This window comes from Struthio camelus, chromosome 10, assembly GCF_040807025.1.
Source record: "Struthio camelus isolate bStrCam1 chromosome 10, bStrCam1.hap1, whole genome shotgun sequence".
Lineage (NCBI taxonomy): Eukaryota > Metazoa > Chordata > Aves > Struthioniformes > Struthionidae > Struthio > Struthio camelus.
In genome coordinates this window covers 8,107,277-8,125,402 of record NC_090951.1, presented here as the reverse complement: position 1 = coordinate 8,125,402, position 18,126 = coordinate 8,107,277, and positions in this window count along the sequence as shown.

Genomic DNA, 18,126 nt, shown 5'->3' with positions numbered 1-18,126 from the left:
TTCAGCTGGAATATATGATCACAGTTCCTCTGTCTGGCCAGTTTACAAAATCTGAGAAATTGGTCCACTCGTATCTTTCTTGCCAGAAAGACCTCTTGCGCAGAAATGAGATGTAACCGCAGAGCGCTCACGTCCTACTCCTCTGCCACAGGCAGCACCTATGGTATGGCACGGGCACAGCTGGAACATGACACATCCTAACTGACTTTCAGCGATCTGAAGACACTCTGGCCAGATTCCCCTCCAGATGGACTAGCATTATCTTCAGCAGTTGCTCTGACTTCTACTGAGCAGGTTTATAGAGCACTAGTGAGTGTTGCGATGCCTGCTAACAGCACATCTACTGCTATGCAAATCCTCTCCTCCCTCCCCAGATTTTAAAAGGCTACTCTCATAAAAAGAAACAACGAGGATTTTTTGTTTATTTCCATGAAATCTGAAGCTGGCTAAAATATTCTCAGGAACGGAAAATACTAGTCCAGCGTCTTCCCAAAAGCACATACAAAGCATATTTCTGCATATCTAACCAGCGTACAGGTTATAATATGAGCTACTGTAATAAAGTTGCTTTTGCATGATGGCTAACAGCATTCTTCACTGACACATGACATGGGCTATACCAGGTCAATGGCTATTCTGCTTACAGATAACTGTATTTCAGCTGACATAGAAACTGGATAAGTAGCAAAAACATTTGCTGCTTGTCTTAGTGTGGTTCCTCCATTAATTCATGTTCCTTGCAGGCCTGAAAGTTCACATAACACAATTCCACTCTCTCCCCAGTTTCTGTATTAAATTCTACTTTCTGCAGAAGCCTCAAAACGTGGTGTTAGGACTGAAGTTATTTCCTCAAATGAGCTCTAAACCCACAGTTTTCAGATTGCATCCTATAAATTCTGGCAAACTCCATACAATAAAGAGTAATCTCTGTGGAATAGGTTTTCATCACCATTTACAGTAATATTTTCTGTCAATAAGCCTCTAAATTCATTTTACACAGCTTTTTAATCATAGCCACTGGAAAAGGAGCTTGATCCAGCATTCCTGCTGTACCCTGACTCCCAATGAAATCAAAGAAACAGTGTTTACATTTTTTCCTCACCCAATTTGCACGTAGCACTTGGCTGCTATAGTCCCAAATAAATGCTTTTGATTACAAATATTAAACACAATTTTCTGCTTACATGCATTTCTCTGTATTGCACAGCATGTCCATCCTAATTTGATTAGTTCTACACATTTATTTGTGCTAGCTGGACATCCTACTTTCTGGCATGGAGTATGAAGTTCCAGCTATCCTGCTGACTTGCTACTATTGTACTTGCTCTATGCTGCTACACAACAGATTTGGGCTCAAGAGCGGAACTAAAACCACCTCCATGCTGGGTGCTTACGGCTGACATATAGAAACTTCACCGAGCAATGTTCTGCATTTCTCTCACAGTGAGTGCTGTAGGCTAACGCTTAGATTGTAGAAGAGATTAACTGACTTGCATTTCCAGTGTCACCAGAAATTTTACAAGGGGGGAGGGGAGACCAAGGAAGCCAAAAAGACAACCTAAAAACTCGGTGAATAGCATTCATTTGGATTGGGTCCAAATGTCACAAGTTGCTGCCACGGTGTCCCAGTACATTCTGTGGCTGAAAAGTGAACAACGGGAAGCTGCAGCTCAGGACATGGGAGCTCTGTCACACACCCAGACCAAAATTATATAAAAATGTCCATCATTAATAGGAGAAAAATAAAAGCCGTCATTGTGGGTGGCCCAACTAAGGCTTTGCAGGCAGTACATTTTAGAATAGTTTTCCTGGAAACTTGCCAAGTGTAATTAAAGAACAGGTACCTCCAAACTCACAGAACTCTAATAAAAACAATTATACAGTTTATAGTGTTGTGCACGTGCCAAAATTTGTATTTATACAATGGATCAAAAATGGCACGGGAGAAACTGTGCAGTCCAGCAGGTTCAAAGATCCACTTTGAAAATGCTTTTCATAAATACTGATTTGCACTATACCCGGAAGGCTGTGTAGCCTATGGAGTCACAAAGATATATTTAAAACTCCTGCAAATTACTTCTAAGACATTGAAAGTATTGGTTTCAGACATACTTTGGCATAATGTGCGAGAGGGAAAGCCCAGTCTCTGTTACAGTCAGCCAGCATCTGCACCCCAGAAAAGGATAAACCAGGCCAAGAAAGAAAATCCATATGGAAGTTTCAACTTCTTTTTTCCACGATAGGAATGTATGGGGTTACTCCACCCCTAAACCGAAAGGCATTGAGACGAAATGCTACCTCATACATTTCTTATTAGTTCTTCTTTTCATCTCTGTAAACAAAATGCACTTGTTTCACCCAACAGAGGCTAAAAGTTGTTCTCTCTCCTTCTCCTAGCAGTGCTACTTTTTCTCACTCAAGCTTGACATATTATGTTCCTTTTTTATTTTATTTCTGGACGAGAAAGGTTAACTTCTGCTGACCTGACTTGCTCCTTTTCTGTAGTTGCTACAAGTACTAGCATCAGTTTGGGATGCCTTGTAAGATAAGACCTATGATGAGGATTTTCCTGCTTGCATCCAGTTGGGAGTCTGAGATCTGGGATGAAAATTGCAAGTGCCCTTTGGGGAATTAATTTTCCAAAGTACTGAGAGTCCACAGCTCCACTTGAGGTCAGTAGGAGCTGAACCTGCTCAGCATTTCTGAACATGAATCCCTGTATTCTTTTGAACAACATACTCCGAGAAGAATGTTGCTGGGAAGATTTAGTCTCCAGTCCTTTTTACATGTGTTTCTCCTTTTATTTGGTACTAATTTCATGGGCCAAGCAAAGAAGAAAATTGGCTTCTCTCTCCTCTGAATTTCATTATTTGCAGATTTTTTTAATACAAGATAATGCTTCTTTGGCTGGCTCCTGAGATTCCTCTATTAAAAACTTCCCCCCCTTTTCACATCAATGAGCCTTTGTTACTTCAGCCTTCTTGCTGGGAGCACAGACTGCAAAGGAGTTCATGAGCCTTTTCAGTCTCTTGTGCATAACAGTTGTAGTGTACCCACAAATACTTTGTTTTATCCCATTTCAATTAAGTATCAGCCTGTTTTCTATGAAAATTAGGTACTTCTGATTCTGTGTGTGTTCATCTTCCCCTTGTAGTTGTTTGCCCAGACTTAGCACCTTCATCTCTTTCTTACTCAAAATGGACATTTCAGTGGGAAGTTTAACTACAGCTTGGCAATGAAGTACAAAAATGTCTCCCACAGAATTATGGAGCTGTTCCGTATTTGCTACTATATGACAGGGCTTACAGCATCACGCAATACTGCACAAAGAAGGCGTTGTCTAATAAATCTGCATACATATTCTATTTGCTGTGTACTGAAAGACTTCAAACTCTTTTACTGTGACAATACTGGGATTTGTGTTAGATATTGGAAAGCTGTATTTTTTTTGAGGACCAGATTGTCATTTATTGTAGGCTATTTTACACCACAATGGAAGCAAGCAATCACTTTACAGCTTTGTATAAGAGTATTAACCCTAAACATTTAACTTGTTTTACTCCTCTTTCACCAGAAAAAACAAAGCCTGTATTACTTACCTTTTACTTTCTGCAAAGAGGGATATTTTCTTACCACTGTTTTTCTTGCCAAAAGATGACAATAACAGAAGAAGAATATGGTAGCAGTAGTTGTACAGGACCCCTTGAGTGAGGTGTTGAACATACACAGAACAGAACATTGGTCCTATCCCAAGAGCTCAGCTTACAGTTTTTAATTTAGCGCAGCCTTTCTTTGCATTCCTAATTTGCAAACAAAACTATTCCCTGACTGTGGTGTTGATTTCCAAAGTGATTTCAGCATGTTGAGGAGTCGACCAGTTGTTTTACAAACTCAGTGTTGCACTGGTTGCTGCGACAACATTTAATAGTATCTTACTCTTTGTGTGTACTGAGTGGAAAGCGTTTGATTTTGTCTATTTTCAATAGAGCTGGATGTTGCGAAGAAAAAGAATGAAATCATTTTAGGCTGTATGCCTGTAAAATTGAAATTAACAGCCCTTCTTCAGCTGAATTCAGTAAGGGAAGAGCTGGACCTTGCAGTGGTGATTCTGAACTTGCATATTAAGACAAGTGCTCTAATAGGGCAAGAATGTAAAGGTAACTGGGAGGGCTAAAGAACCAGTGTTTTCTTAGGTATATTCCAGTAAGAAAATATAGAACAAAATACTCCCGAAAATCCCATTCGTGCAGGATGAAACCCTAGTCAGGAAACACTTACATACATATCTGATGTTATGTATGTGCATGCTGGGAGGTGCCACTGTGAAACTGCTGTTGTTTTGCTCCATGGATGAACTCTTTAAGAAGTTACTATTAACAAAAGTGATTTCATGACCTTTTCAATCATCTTGCTTTTAATGAGAACAGATTTTTCACCTTGGATTTAAATCAGATTTAAACCTTCTTCCTGGCAATGCAGACATTGCAACATTGTGCTAGAGCTTGATAACTAGAAACTGAAACTGATTAGTCTATTTGAGGGTAACCTGATTATTTTTTACAGGATAATTTTACCAAGTTGTATCTAGCAGGAAGTAATGCGCTGTCTCCAGCTCTGCCAGGCCACATAGGCACCGCACGCTGCCCTCATTGTATGAAACTAGTAGCAACTGCATGATGCCTAGTGTGATACAGACAGGCTCTTTCAGAGGACTATGGGAAGGTATCACATGTCTGGGACTTAGCCATAGTCAAGCAAAAATTATTTGCAGTCTGGACACACAATCAAGCCTACAACTTGAGTTACCCTAGCCTATTTTCATGATCCAGAGTAAAATGGAATGAAAAGCAAACAAGGAATGTGACAAGAAAAATATGAATTAGATTGTCACTTTTAATTTTAATGACCTATAATAATCTCAAAAAATAAGGTTTTCTTTCAGGACCTATCTTTTGTGTCCCTTTAATTATATATATGTTTTTTGCTCATTTGCAATCACCTAACACTAACAGTGTCAAGAGCTGCAAAGCATAAATGCTGCTCTCATGAGTAAGCAATACTATTTGCAGCCATTGCAAACTGAGGAAAACAGGCAGTTTTTAAGCATTTCTTTTCTAAATACCTTTTTTTCTGAAACCTGCCTCATCACAGTATACAGACAATGTGATCTGAAAGCCTAGTGTTTTGGATCCCGGCCAGCCATCTGGGAATCCTTTACAAGTACCTGAAATAGAACGAAGGTAGGGCATACAAAGGTGAGCAGCTTCCAGATTCTACCTGAAAGCTCCGTAGGTGGCCTAAGGCCACTTGGATCTAATCCAAAACAGGCACCTGGCTCTGGCCTGGATGCCTGCCAGTTTCATAGCATATTCTATCCCTGAATTATGGTGTCTGGACTTATTTCATGGCTTATTGTTGTATGTCTTTTTAAACTAATTCCTCACTGAAAGATGTTTGAAATTCAAAGCTTTCTTCAGTTTCCCACTTTATTCTGGAGCTGCAGACACTTGTCTTCTTAGGTCCAGGAAAAACCTGCTCTGACAATTCACTAAATAAAGCTTAACACTTTAGTAGTGTGCAGGTTGTTGTTCTTGGGAGAAGGAAGAAAAGGAAGAACGGGGGCTTGTGTTATGGCTTTATTTTGTTGATAAACATGTCAAGGTATAACTTTGCAATGTTACAGCTTTTACTAAGTGCCTGGACTGCTTAACTTTCAAAGAACTTTTTTATGGGTGTAAAGGGAACAACAGCCTACTTGTAGTGATTAAAGCTTGGTTGTTTATTAACGAAAAAAATGTGGCTTGTATATGCTAGCCCCTGAATTATCACAGTGCTTTTATTATGGCTCAGTTTTTCATAATTCAGAGAGATTATTCCAACCTCTTCCTTCAGTGCTGCCCAGAAGCAAGTCTGCTATGGAACTCCATGACTATTGGACTTTTTGGGAATACCATGTCAGACTTGCACATGCTCCAAAACTCTGAATGCTGAAAAAAATCCCCTAAAATCCAAATGTGAGCAGTTTAGTTGATGTTTACTTCACAGAGGTATTTTAAGGGAGAATTTAGCAATGATGTGTGATATATGTAAATACGAGAACTTTTCCCTTAGAGCCAAATGTTTAGCTTTTTATGTTGAAATATGTTAAGTAGAAAACATATAGAATTTCTCCGTGCTGCAAGGGCAGCTTGAACCATAATGTATTCATCCTTCTTTTCCCTATCAGATCTGTCAAAAGGGTTTGTATCTTCATGATTTTGTCTAACCAGCAAATCTAATCCTTACCAGATGCCTGAATTTTGTATTGCAGGGTTGCATATTCTTAATTATGCTGCTATCTGGCCATCTTAATACTTGACTACCCTTATCACACTAAACAGTAACTATTAAGCTAATCTCGTAAAGGAACAGAAAGGTGATCAGAAAATTCAGCAGAGTTCTGTAAACTTCGCTCCTGAGACTGGTAGCCTCACTGTTACAGAAAACATGTTGCTATTTAAACAGCCCAGGAAAGAATTACCTGACCAGAATAAATAACAACTGCCTAAGGGTATGTTCCTTCTCAAATGTTGATCTGAAACTGCTGATCAAGTGTTAGATTAACTAAATTACTTACAACTCTCAATTAATAAATACCAAAGCAACTTTGCTAAGAAAATATCACAGAATATTAAACAAAAAGAATAATGCCCACATCTGCAAAAATCACTTGCAATGATTTGTCATATGCCAGGGCATTACACAGAGAAGAAATTTCTACTGAAACATCCTCAGAGAAATCAAGAGGAGTCTGTTATTTCCCACCTAGAAGTCTAATAAGTGATTCAGAAGGATTTAAAGACTGTTGGGTCTATAGGAAAATCACAAATAACTGCAGACTCAGGAGAAAACTTAACCAGATTTATGTGTTGTATCAACAATAATGGAAAACTCAAGAGAGGCTAAGGGTTCAAGACATGAACCTATTATGTGTGTGCTGCGTAGAGTGTGGAATGTGGGCAGCTTAGGGCTACCATATTTCTGTCCAGGTTTTCCCAGACAAAATGAAATGCAGTGAGACTAATGTGTCTGGGATGCGTCCTTGATTTATACACGTGCAGTAAGTCCAGAGCAAATAGGATTTACTATGCTAACACCAATCACCTATTCAGAGCACACGCATTAGGTCCTATGTATCCCAAATGCATGGGATCCATTGTTTATATTCTCTAGAGTACATCTGACCATATGCAATAGATACTTCTGTGAATGACTTTGATCAGCTTATGGGAGTCCTACACAGGCATGCCAAGACCTCAATTGTTCCTGGACAAGATATCCAGGTAGAAAAAGAGGACATACCTGGGAAAAGTCAGATGCAATCCTAGGCAAACTGCCTAGTAGGTACAAATTTCTTTTGTCACACTTAATGTTATCAAACTCATTATAAAAATATCTGAACATATCATTCACATCCGGTCAAAACAAAAGACCTGAATCCGTAACAATTTGAAATGGAGAAGTCCATTTAATTTCCCTGAGTGCTCTGTGGTGAGAGATTAGAAAAATATGTCACTGTCCATTCTTGTCTAAAGAAGGGCAGAAATAAGTGTGGGTGTTCAAGAGGCAGAGATACTCCTTGAAATATTAAAAATATAGTAAGCCATATTCTTTCCAGCCTAGGAGACAGACACATCCTGAACTTAAAAATAGATTTGTAGGATTTTAAACACTTTTGGAAATGCACTCCAATGTATTTGTAGTTTGAATAGGCTCTGCAGTCCTCACATAAGGAAAGATAGTTCTTGATATTCACAGTGCCTGAAATGTTCGGAACTCCAAAATGTGTTCACTTACCATACATTCATGCATTCCCTGCCCTAGACTGTAAAACTGGAAAGTCAAATGACAAAGCAATTCTACCATCAGCAATGTAGCATTATTATTATGGTAGGTTTGCAATTTAGAATGTTTTGTGCAACTTGCATACTCTTGTGGGGCTGAAGGACGGCACCTGAAGAAACTAGGCTGTTTGTATGCCTACCTCCTTAAACTCTAATGTCACTGAACCATGACCCATGTTCTGCTCATGCTTCTTGACTGGCAGTTACAGATACACCTTAAGATAAAAATCTAATTTTATTTGGCAATGTACTTTGATGGACATCAAGTTACGACGTCTTATCTGCCTCTTATTTCTTCAGACAGAAAAAGAGGGCTACTTTTTCCTAAAATCTGTCTCATTACAGCATGTAATGGCAGACATCCACTCCACGTCCAACACTAAGATTATTTGTCTAAGTAGCCTAACTCAGAGCACACCCACAACATCATCTCCCTTTTAAAATAGCAAGAAAATAATGCTTAATACATTTTCTAAATTCCAAGGGTAGGTTTAGGCAATCACAAACCCAGAAGTAACATCTTGTAACTTTTGTGTCCAGTCCCTCTGCATGCTCTAGCCTGAAAAAGCAATTAGTGTGGTAACACTGGAACATGCTATGCATCTCTGAAGGATATCCTAGGCCTAATATCTGCATAAAGGAATTCTTCTGTTATACACTACCATAACTTTTTATATCCTGACTCTGCTGCAGCCAAGAGGCATGTCAGGACAAACTCCCTTCTCCCGTAGACCATAAATTCCACTCAGCAGATGTCAGTAGTGAACGTGGCACACTTGTTTCCATGTTACACACTGTTCTATATTTCTTTCTAGGGCGTTTACTGAATTTAATCTATATAAAAAGCAGAAGGCATCAAATGATCAACATATAATTGAAGAACAAAACAGCTATATTAAAAAAGCAATGAATTTGTCCACTGCAAGGGTGATTGTGTGAAAGGCCTTTTGTCTTTTTGATTTTCTGGCTTCCACCTTTTAACTCTCAAGCCAAAAGATGCTATTTAAAACTACTGTCTCAGTGTATAACTTTTTTTATGTCTTGTTTTCTTAGATCTGTTGATACCTTTGATGGCTGCGCTTTGTAGAATTTCATGCTGGTATATAACTCTGAAACATGGAAATTTTGTAGTACCAAGTGTTATATCACAGGACTGATGTGTGGCATTATAGTCCCATCATTACAAAGTCATGGTACACTCAGTTTTATACATGCTCCATATCCTTCACTCTACTGAAACTGAAGTCAAAGTCTGTAAATGACAAAATATTCATAGAGCAGCTTTCTCATGCAGAAGAGAATCTTCCTGACTCATGTTCTATTAATCCACATAACTGACAATTCTTACACAATTCTCTGAATTTCACATCACCTCACAGCAGAGATATTTGTAGTAAAACTGGGTATCATGTTACTAAAAAGCATCAATGAAACTTCACAGGCTCCTTGCTGGGACCATGGGTCAGATTCTTCTGAAAGTCTCCGCTGGTGTGAACTGGCACAGCTCCACTGAAGTCAGGTTTCATCGACACCCACTGCTGGACAGAGTTTCACGGCAGCTCAGAGTGTGACGCATCAACCCAACAGAGCACTGTGCATCAGTAGGAAATTGTGTCTAGGGAATACAAAGCAAGTTAAGTGGCTTTTTAATCCACCTTTGAAGTCTCACATTGGCTGTACCCACAAACAATCAGTAATATCCAGTAAAACTTTCCCTCAGAAGTTCCTGAGGGAAAGAGTTTGCTACCTTTTTGTTGAAGGAGAGAGAAGAGCGCTATCACAGAAAGCTTTGTACAGCCTATGCATATAGATTTCTTCTTATGACTCTTAGGATGTCACTGTGTAGGTTCATTGATACCTTTGGGGACAGCTTCTAGAAAGGCTCATAAAAAGAAATGAAGGCTATTACTCTTTGTGAACAAGAGTTAGTATCCAAGTAGCTAATGCTTTTGCTTCGGCAGTCTAAATACACTTTTCTGTCTTCATAGGAAGACTTTGCTGCCAAAAACAAAAAAAGGAATCTGGGGATTCTGTTGTGAAAGACAATGCAAGACTGAAGATTACTCTAGAACGCCACTTACCCTGAATTACAGAGCTCAGCTTGGTAGCCTATCTATATAGTTTCTGGAGAGAGAGATGCTCCTCCAGAGGATATTTCAGAGCAGGGCCTAACTTGGATGATGTTCCAGAAGAGCCTCTCCTCCCCATTAAAGGCAAAACTTTTTTCTACAACAGTAGAAGTACACACATAGGTTTAGCTCTAACAGCGGCCATTAAATCAGCTGCAAGATTTACGTCTGTCAACGGCTTTAAATGGCATCAGATCCACATGCTCAATCCTCTGAGCCCTCTCTCTGAATACCTGTGTTGGTGGTATTCATTTGTAGAGAAGGGGAAGCATTTGTTCAGTGCCTTTAACTTCAAAGACTTTTGGTAGTTCATTTTGCAAAAAGATTCTCCTTCCAAATTTTAATCTGCAATTAGCTGTTGTAACTCTTTAGGTTAAACTTATAATTTAAATTCAAGAGACTTTAAAACTGTCTGGACAAATTAGATATGTACTTAGAATACTGGCCCTTCTCCAAGACAAACACCGTCTGTTATTATCAACAGTGCTAATGTTACCAGAATAACTAGGAAGCTTTACAAATCAGCATGACAAATTAAAAAGAGGAAAAACAAAAATCTCGGAAGGCAAGGCGTTTTTAGCACTCATTTAAATTTAATCTTCGTGGCTGGATTTATTTCCATAAACATACATTTGTTGTAATTAGCTACTGAGTCTGGGGCTTAATGAGTTTAATAAATATTTCAAACTGTTAAGAGATGGAAGTGGCACTGTGATGACTAGAGATTTTCTGCAGTTCAGTGAAATATAAATGAAGAGTAGAAATTAATAATTAAAAGAGAACTGGGATGACAGAATCACACACTTCCTAAGGCTGGCATCCAACTCTCTTTAGAGGGGAAACAGTTATTAGGAGCTAGGCATGGACCATAAGCTTCTAAACACTTGTCCAGCACAAGAACAGAAGATCAGTCAAGTGAAGGTCTACTTTAAGGAAACCTGAACAACTATGCACAATGCAGCTAGAATATTTTCACTGAACAGGAGATTGAAGAGTGCATTTGAGGTATTGCCAGTTGTTTCAAAATTATTTTAATTGCAACCCCTGTAAATATCATAGAGTTTGACGACGCCCTATGGAGAAACAAGTATCAGGAGCTAGATGAACCCTCGAGACAAAAATCTGGCCACTGGGCAAATCTTTTGTGGACAGTAAATAACGAAAATGTATATATGCTAAACATAGAATTACAGGGTTCATAAATCTTCAGACGGCATGCCTCTTAGACTTCTGACTGATAAAGTATCTTCCCTTTTTCTCCTTCCTGTATTTTAGCACATGTGATTTTGAGATGCTATAGGAAACTAACTTCCATACTGTTTGGAATCTGTAGCCTTGAGCACAGACATGAGCATGTTTCACTTATATGTAGTATTGTTATTACCAGATTCAGACCAGCTCTCACAATCTAGATATCCATATTACCTAGAAGGCAGATAAGGCCAAGGCACCATTCCAATCCTAACTCCAGCATTTCACATCCAATCAATTGTGCAAGTTGTCTTAAAAATCACAAGAGAAATATACAAGTAATGAAATGAGTAGGTACTCATGTTTGTATGTAGGTTTATGTAGCAGAAGTCAGTTGTGCATATGAAATTTGCTTTAGCTTTTCTCAGCCGTTAGGCCTTCCTTCACAACTACAAAATAGGAGCTCTTCTTTTCAGATGAAAGCTGATGCCCTTAAATGACCGCAGGATTACATGGAGGCTGGGACACTACCTCCTTCTTACTACCATCACTAAAGTTGATAATAAAAATTGAAATTTTGGACTTACAAAGTAAAATTTTAGAATTTTGAACTCCTTTTGAACTGATTGACTCTTCTTACAGCAAGGACAATTTTCTCTTGTAGATGATGATATCTCTCTTTAGAGAAAACAAATGAAAGGCTGCTTGTTGTGAAGATTCTAGTCCATATGCTGCCTTCACATTCCTGTGGCTAGAGATACTCCCTAAAAACAGCCAAGAAAAATTCACTTCCATAATCTTGGAGCAAGCACTAAAGCAGACCTTGCAGTTTGATGTAAAGTGTTTGCCCTAGCTCTCGAGAATCTCATGATTTCTGTGGCATGGAAGATAATCTAGGGATATACTAGCCCATCCTGTATAATAATGCACTACTTCAAAGGAAACAGAACCGTGCATCTATCAGATAATTTAAATGTCACGAAAGGCTAATGAATATAGGAATAAGATTAGTTTAAATGACAGACCTAGAATTAAAGTATTTAAATGTGAATGTAGAAACACTTTCTATGTACCATAAACACATTAAAAATCTTAAAATAGAAGAACACACTATCAATGGAGAACTGACTTCACGTCTGTTCTCTATACTGTAACACTGTGCTGAAATACTATACTGTATTTCAGTATTCAAACATAGGCTATCATTCAGTAATAAGGTATAATCTAGCAAGTAGATGGCATGTTGAAAGGAGGCTTTGGAGAACTATTCCTTATTTTGAGTATAGCCAAATAATAACGTTGTTAGTTTAATGTGAAGCGCAAATGTAGCATTAAAGTTCAGTTGTGAGTTTTCTCCCTTTCCTCCTCTCTGGCTCTTTAAATTACAATATTAAATTAGCCTGATTCACAGACCAGACAAAATAGGGAAACAGTCTAAACTTATTAGTAGCTGCATTTTTCTCCTCATTTCACTCCATATTTCTCTTTATTCAGTGGGCCTGCACATGGAGCATTGTCAAATTTGTTTTCGTGGTTTGACTCAAGCCCCATGTCTTATACAGATGCAGAAGGAGGGAAAGGGGAGGGAGGATTCCTACATGGGCTCAGCATGTCCTAAATTATCCTTATTCTATTTAGTTTAGACAGGTGCTTCTATTGGTTAAAATATTTTGCAAAGTACATATGTCGCAAGAAATATATCAACATGTTAACTGTTGACATACCAACCACAGAACCAGCTTATCTCAAGCTGTTCATAGAGACCAGAAATATAACAAATGATGAAATTAGGAATCAGCTGTCCTCACTTTGTATTACTCTCACCCCATATATTCTCATAATTTCATGTGGCGAGGTCACAAAACTCTTTAATGATGGTACAAGTTGTGTGTTATGAGGTGGAAAGATTTAAGATTGCTGAAAAAATGGTTACAATTTTTTTTTCTTTTTTCCTTATGAATTTGACAAATTTCTCACTCTTCTACCAACAGAGGGCTCAGTAGTTGAAAGTTTCTAAATAGTGTATTTCAGTCATTAATTCTACAGAACATGAACATGGTTCAAATAATATAAATTAATAAAAAAGAAATCGTAACTGGAAATAAAGAAAGCTAATCAGAAACATGTTTGACATTTTACAAATAAACCTTCAAAAATCAAATTCCATGAAAATATATTCTCATGCACTCAAGCAGAAAAATGTAATCTCAAACCAAATGTTTATTTTTCAGACAAAGGAAGAAGTAACCAGTCCATTTTATTCCAATGTCTTCATTGCGGTCCAATTAATCAGATCAAAATGAAAAAAAGAATGGTAATGATTTGCCAAACACATAAAAGAGATGTCTGATGCTGATGAATAAATAAACAACTCCCTCAAATAGCCTGAGCTGTTTGCAAAGAAAGGAACTTTTAGGGACTTTTGAGCTTTCTGAACTTTTTCCCATGAGTTGTTTTCAAAGATCAAATATAAATTTTAGCATTTATCAATCATATTATATACAAGAATTGGGGTTGTCTTTGAAATTCTCTTCACTTAAATTTCTGCATCTACTTAAAAAAAGACCTCTTGAGCATTTTTTTGTTCTAGGAAAGGCCTTATTTATGAATAGTTTCACTAAAACATATATGACTACACAAATGAGCACAGATGCAGGTTTCTGATATGTCACGTATAGTATGCATTCCTGATGAACTCAAGCAAGTCATTTCTATTCATCTTTCAAGTAAAAAGTCAATACTTTTATAAAGTACCTTCATTATAAGAATTCATGGACTTTCATAGATGCTTGTTTCTTGCCGTGCTTCCAGCAGCTTGCCAGGGGCATCCTTAGGTGCCTGAGGGCAATTTACTTACTTACATCATTTTACACCTACGATAATAGTTTCTAGTGAAGCTACTCTATTTTTGTATTTATGCCATGTTTGAATGAAGCTCCTACATCACATACCTGTGGCTCAGAGACATCACTGGACAGGTTTCTAGAGCTGAAAACTAAATCAATCAGTTACCAAACATTAAATACCTCGAGGCAGTAATGAATGTCACCAAATAAGGAAGTGAACATAAATTTCTATTACTTTGCTAAAAGGTAAAGGGTTTTAGCTTATTCACTGCAGTCAGAGATTACAGGGAAATCATACTACACATAAGCAAATTGGACTGCATGCATAAGAAAAATAGAGAGTGGGCAGGCAAAACTTCTGGAACATTGCAGCCACATGTTCCTACTCAGAGATTGGTTCACTATGTGAACCAGCACATTGGGAATTTTAGCCACAGCCTCTTTATGCCCCAGACACAAGGTTTTAAGGCTAATTAATCTGTGTGTTCATATACCCTATGTGTGGACTCATCTCTGGTACAGCCAGGAACCACACCCTGGTCCAAACCAGGTCTATCCCTGGTCCAACCACATTGTTGCTTGCTGGTGCTGTGAATACCTCCTCTACGCCAGAAAAAATAATGCACTGACCCTCCTGTAAGGGTGTTACACTGGTGATTTCCACCTGGAGCCAGTTCATGCCAAAACAGGCACTGCATGGCCTTCTGCACCAGAGTGGTTCTCACCTGTTTGAAAAGCTGGTAATACCAAATGTCAGAAAAATCACTTCAACGCGCTGTGGCTGCTGCTCTGTAACTGTAGCTACTATGCTTGAATCAGAAAAGGGTGTAAAATGCTTTTATATAGCTTTACTTGAATTTCAGCCTCCATATTAGATAGATCCCAGCTCTAAGCCACCCTTGTCTTTTTCAATAAACTAAATCAAATGGAAATTTGCATGCTTACAGCCAAAAAGCACTTCCAATGTCAAAAAAACCCTTTCAATAAGAACTGACAGACAATTTAAAGGAATAATGCATGAAGAGGCTATAGAGGTATATCTGGGGTCTCTGTGCAGATAGCGTTTCAATAGACAGTAGTGTCTAGTGAAATATGAGATATGTAGCCCTTTATGTTTGAAGTAGTCATAAAGTTATTGCTATTGTACGGTGAAAAAAAATTTCTAATAACATAGCTCAGACTTTCTTAGACATATCAACACAATGAGTTTTCTTAGTGATAAATATTATCTCCCTTTTATAGAGATACAGACTCAAGATTATTCATATTTTATGCCTTATTTAAGCTTCGTAACAATGCTGAATGTCACTTTTTAACAATAAACCAAGTATTCTCCATATTTCCAGCCTGGCAGATGATCCTTTACTAATACCAATTCATACCACCAGTTCCACTGTATGATCACAATATTGCTATGTACATATACCCAGAAGACAGTCCATTCCCAAAAGACAGTCACAGAACAGTTCTTCTCAAAAGAATTACACATTAAATACAGCAAATAGTTGGCTGAAATCTGATCGCTTAAATAATTAGTTGTTCATCTCAGCATGCTACAGTCTTTTAAGGCTGTGAGGATGCAATTAATTTATAAAATCAAAAATCCTCACTAAATTCCCAGGCTATTTTGCAGCTTTAGGTTTTGCGTGGAAGATTTTGAAAAAGTGGCTTTTGAAAAAAAAAAGGTTTTTGGAAATTGGCTTCCTACCCAGCTGGCTGACACAACCTGAAATACACTTGCCCACAAAGTACTTTTAAAAACACTGGAGGCAAGGAACAGTGCTGAATGGATCTATAGTTGCTACCTGCAAGTATATAAAACAGTTCAATGCTATCTTTTCCTGAAGTTGTTACCACGACGGAGAGTTGTCCTTAACTGGCACAGAAATATAAACTCCCTCAGCAAGGGAACTGTTATCAATGTTACGTCATTCCCTTCACCCAGGATACAGTCTTCTGTTACTTTTACTCAATTTTAAAGATTATTGATCCTTCACTAAATTACCAGAGACCATTGAAGCCTGTAGGCATCTTTACCATTCACTTGCATACTTGTTAGATTAGGCTTGTGCATACTTCCATTGCTGTAACTCTGATAATACTCAGGGAATCAAGTCTCCTTCTTTCCATCTGTGGCACCAAGACAAGCCTATCAAACTATCTATCAGAGAATCCAACCTGTGCTAGCTCAGAATAGCTGCTCTAGTGTTCCTCCAGACCACCGTGTGATTGGTTGGTCATTACCTGCTAACCACGGTTTGGGATCAGTGCATCGTCACCCCAAGGGAAGAAAAAACACTTTACTGTTCTTGCAGTTACAGCTGTGGAGCTTTACCGAGGAATAAATCTTCATTTGACAAAGGTCCACAGATCTATTAGTACTGTTGCTTTTAAAATGAAAACGGCTGCTTTAACCAAGGTAGTTATAGCTTTCTCTCTGCCATCCACTAAAGTGTAAAGTGTCTCCACTACAATCCAACCAGAAGGACATTTCCTCTCGAAAGAAAAGAGCAGCATGTTTCATGAAACGATTTATTTAAAGAACATCTGCTTGAGTTTTCAGAATGTTGCTATAGGATATGGTTACATTAAACTGTAAGACAAAAACGTCTGTTTTTACTGTGTTCCATATCTCAGTTACTAAGTCAAATTTATAGGACCACTTATGTAGGCTGAAAGTTTTCCTAATAAATCATTAGAAGGCATTTAGGCCTCTCTCTCAGTTTGTGGTCTTTGTTTGTTTTCCAGTAACCACAAAACATCTGAATTAAATTAGCTAGCAAATTTGATTACTTGTATTCCAGAAGTTGTACATCTTCAAGATATGTGGATGTCATTGCTACATCAGCAATCTAGTGTTCTGACGGCATTTAAATCACTAGGTTCCTCTTTCATTGCATTGCTGTCAGATAGGTGTTAAATCATACACAAGCAGAATTATAGGAGTTCAATTTTTCTAAAGCTGGCTACATACTATCCTAAAAATATTAATTCTTGGATAACATCACTTCCCCTACTAGACCATTTTTAGCAGCGACCAACTGTCCCCACAGCTGATGAAGCAAAAAATAAGCTACCATCTTGCTTAACGGTACAGACTACATGGTTTGAAGGAGGAAGGGTTCTGAAAGAGGGTTTGTAACAATAACTAGGTGACTACTTTGGTCAAAATTGTTTCCTCATTGACAACTTCGTTGTGTGTACAATGCTGTTCTATCAATCCAACAACTTTTTGAATGAAATAAATAGAAACAATAAATTTGAACATGTCTGAAGGCTCCATGTGAATATACCTCACCTTAGAACGATATGATCTTATTAAACTTTGAAAAAAGTTTTTGACAGAATTCAACCCTTTCTTTTTCAGAATTTAGTTTCTTCAAAATAATTAACATCCTACCTTTTCACCTTGACTGAGTGATTTCCTTTCTTCACAATCTCAATATTTTTACAAGATAAAACACTAAACTTCCAGCCACCTGTGTGTGTTTGTTGCAGCCATGGTGTAAGTGAACCTACCTCAGGGGAGATGGCAGATGCCCTCGTATAGTATTGCAGGCAGCAAGAACTAGTCCAACTTTACTTTCCTTAGCAAGTAAAGTATTACTCATATCAGTACTAGTACTCGTATTACTAGAAAAACTATAGAATCATTATAAAAAAAGAAATAAAATCCAAGGATAGTACAATAACTCTTAATTTTCTTTTTCAGAATAACAAACCTCTATTTTTTTATTTGTTTTTGCTGCTCAAAAGTGAGCTCTAATTATATGTGAGCGCTCTTAAATCCCCCCAAAATCATCACTTAAAACAGATTAAGCCACTGCAGATCAAGTGTAACCCATGAAATGCATTTGCTCTGATCTCGGGGGTGTCTTTCTACATGACCATTCTTCAACTCACGAGTGCAACAGCTAATTAAATTAGATATTAAATTAACCAAAGTTTTGACATAATACAGTGCATTGGAATTTCATACAAAAAGCTCCCAGAATTACTCAAGGTCAATAAATAATTACCTCCACAATCCCACATGGCACACACATTGTGCCATCAGGCAAGGGAAGATTGCAACAC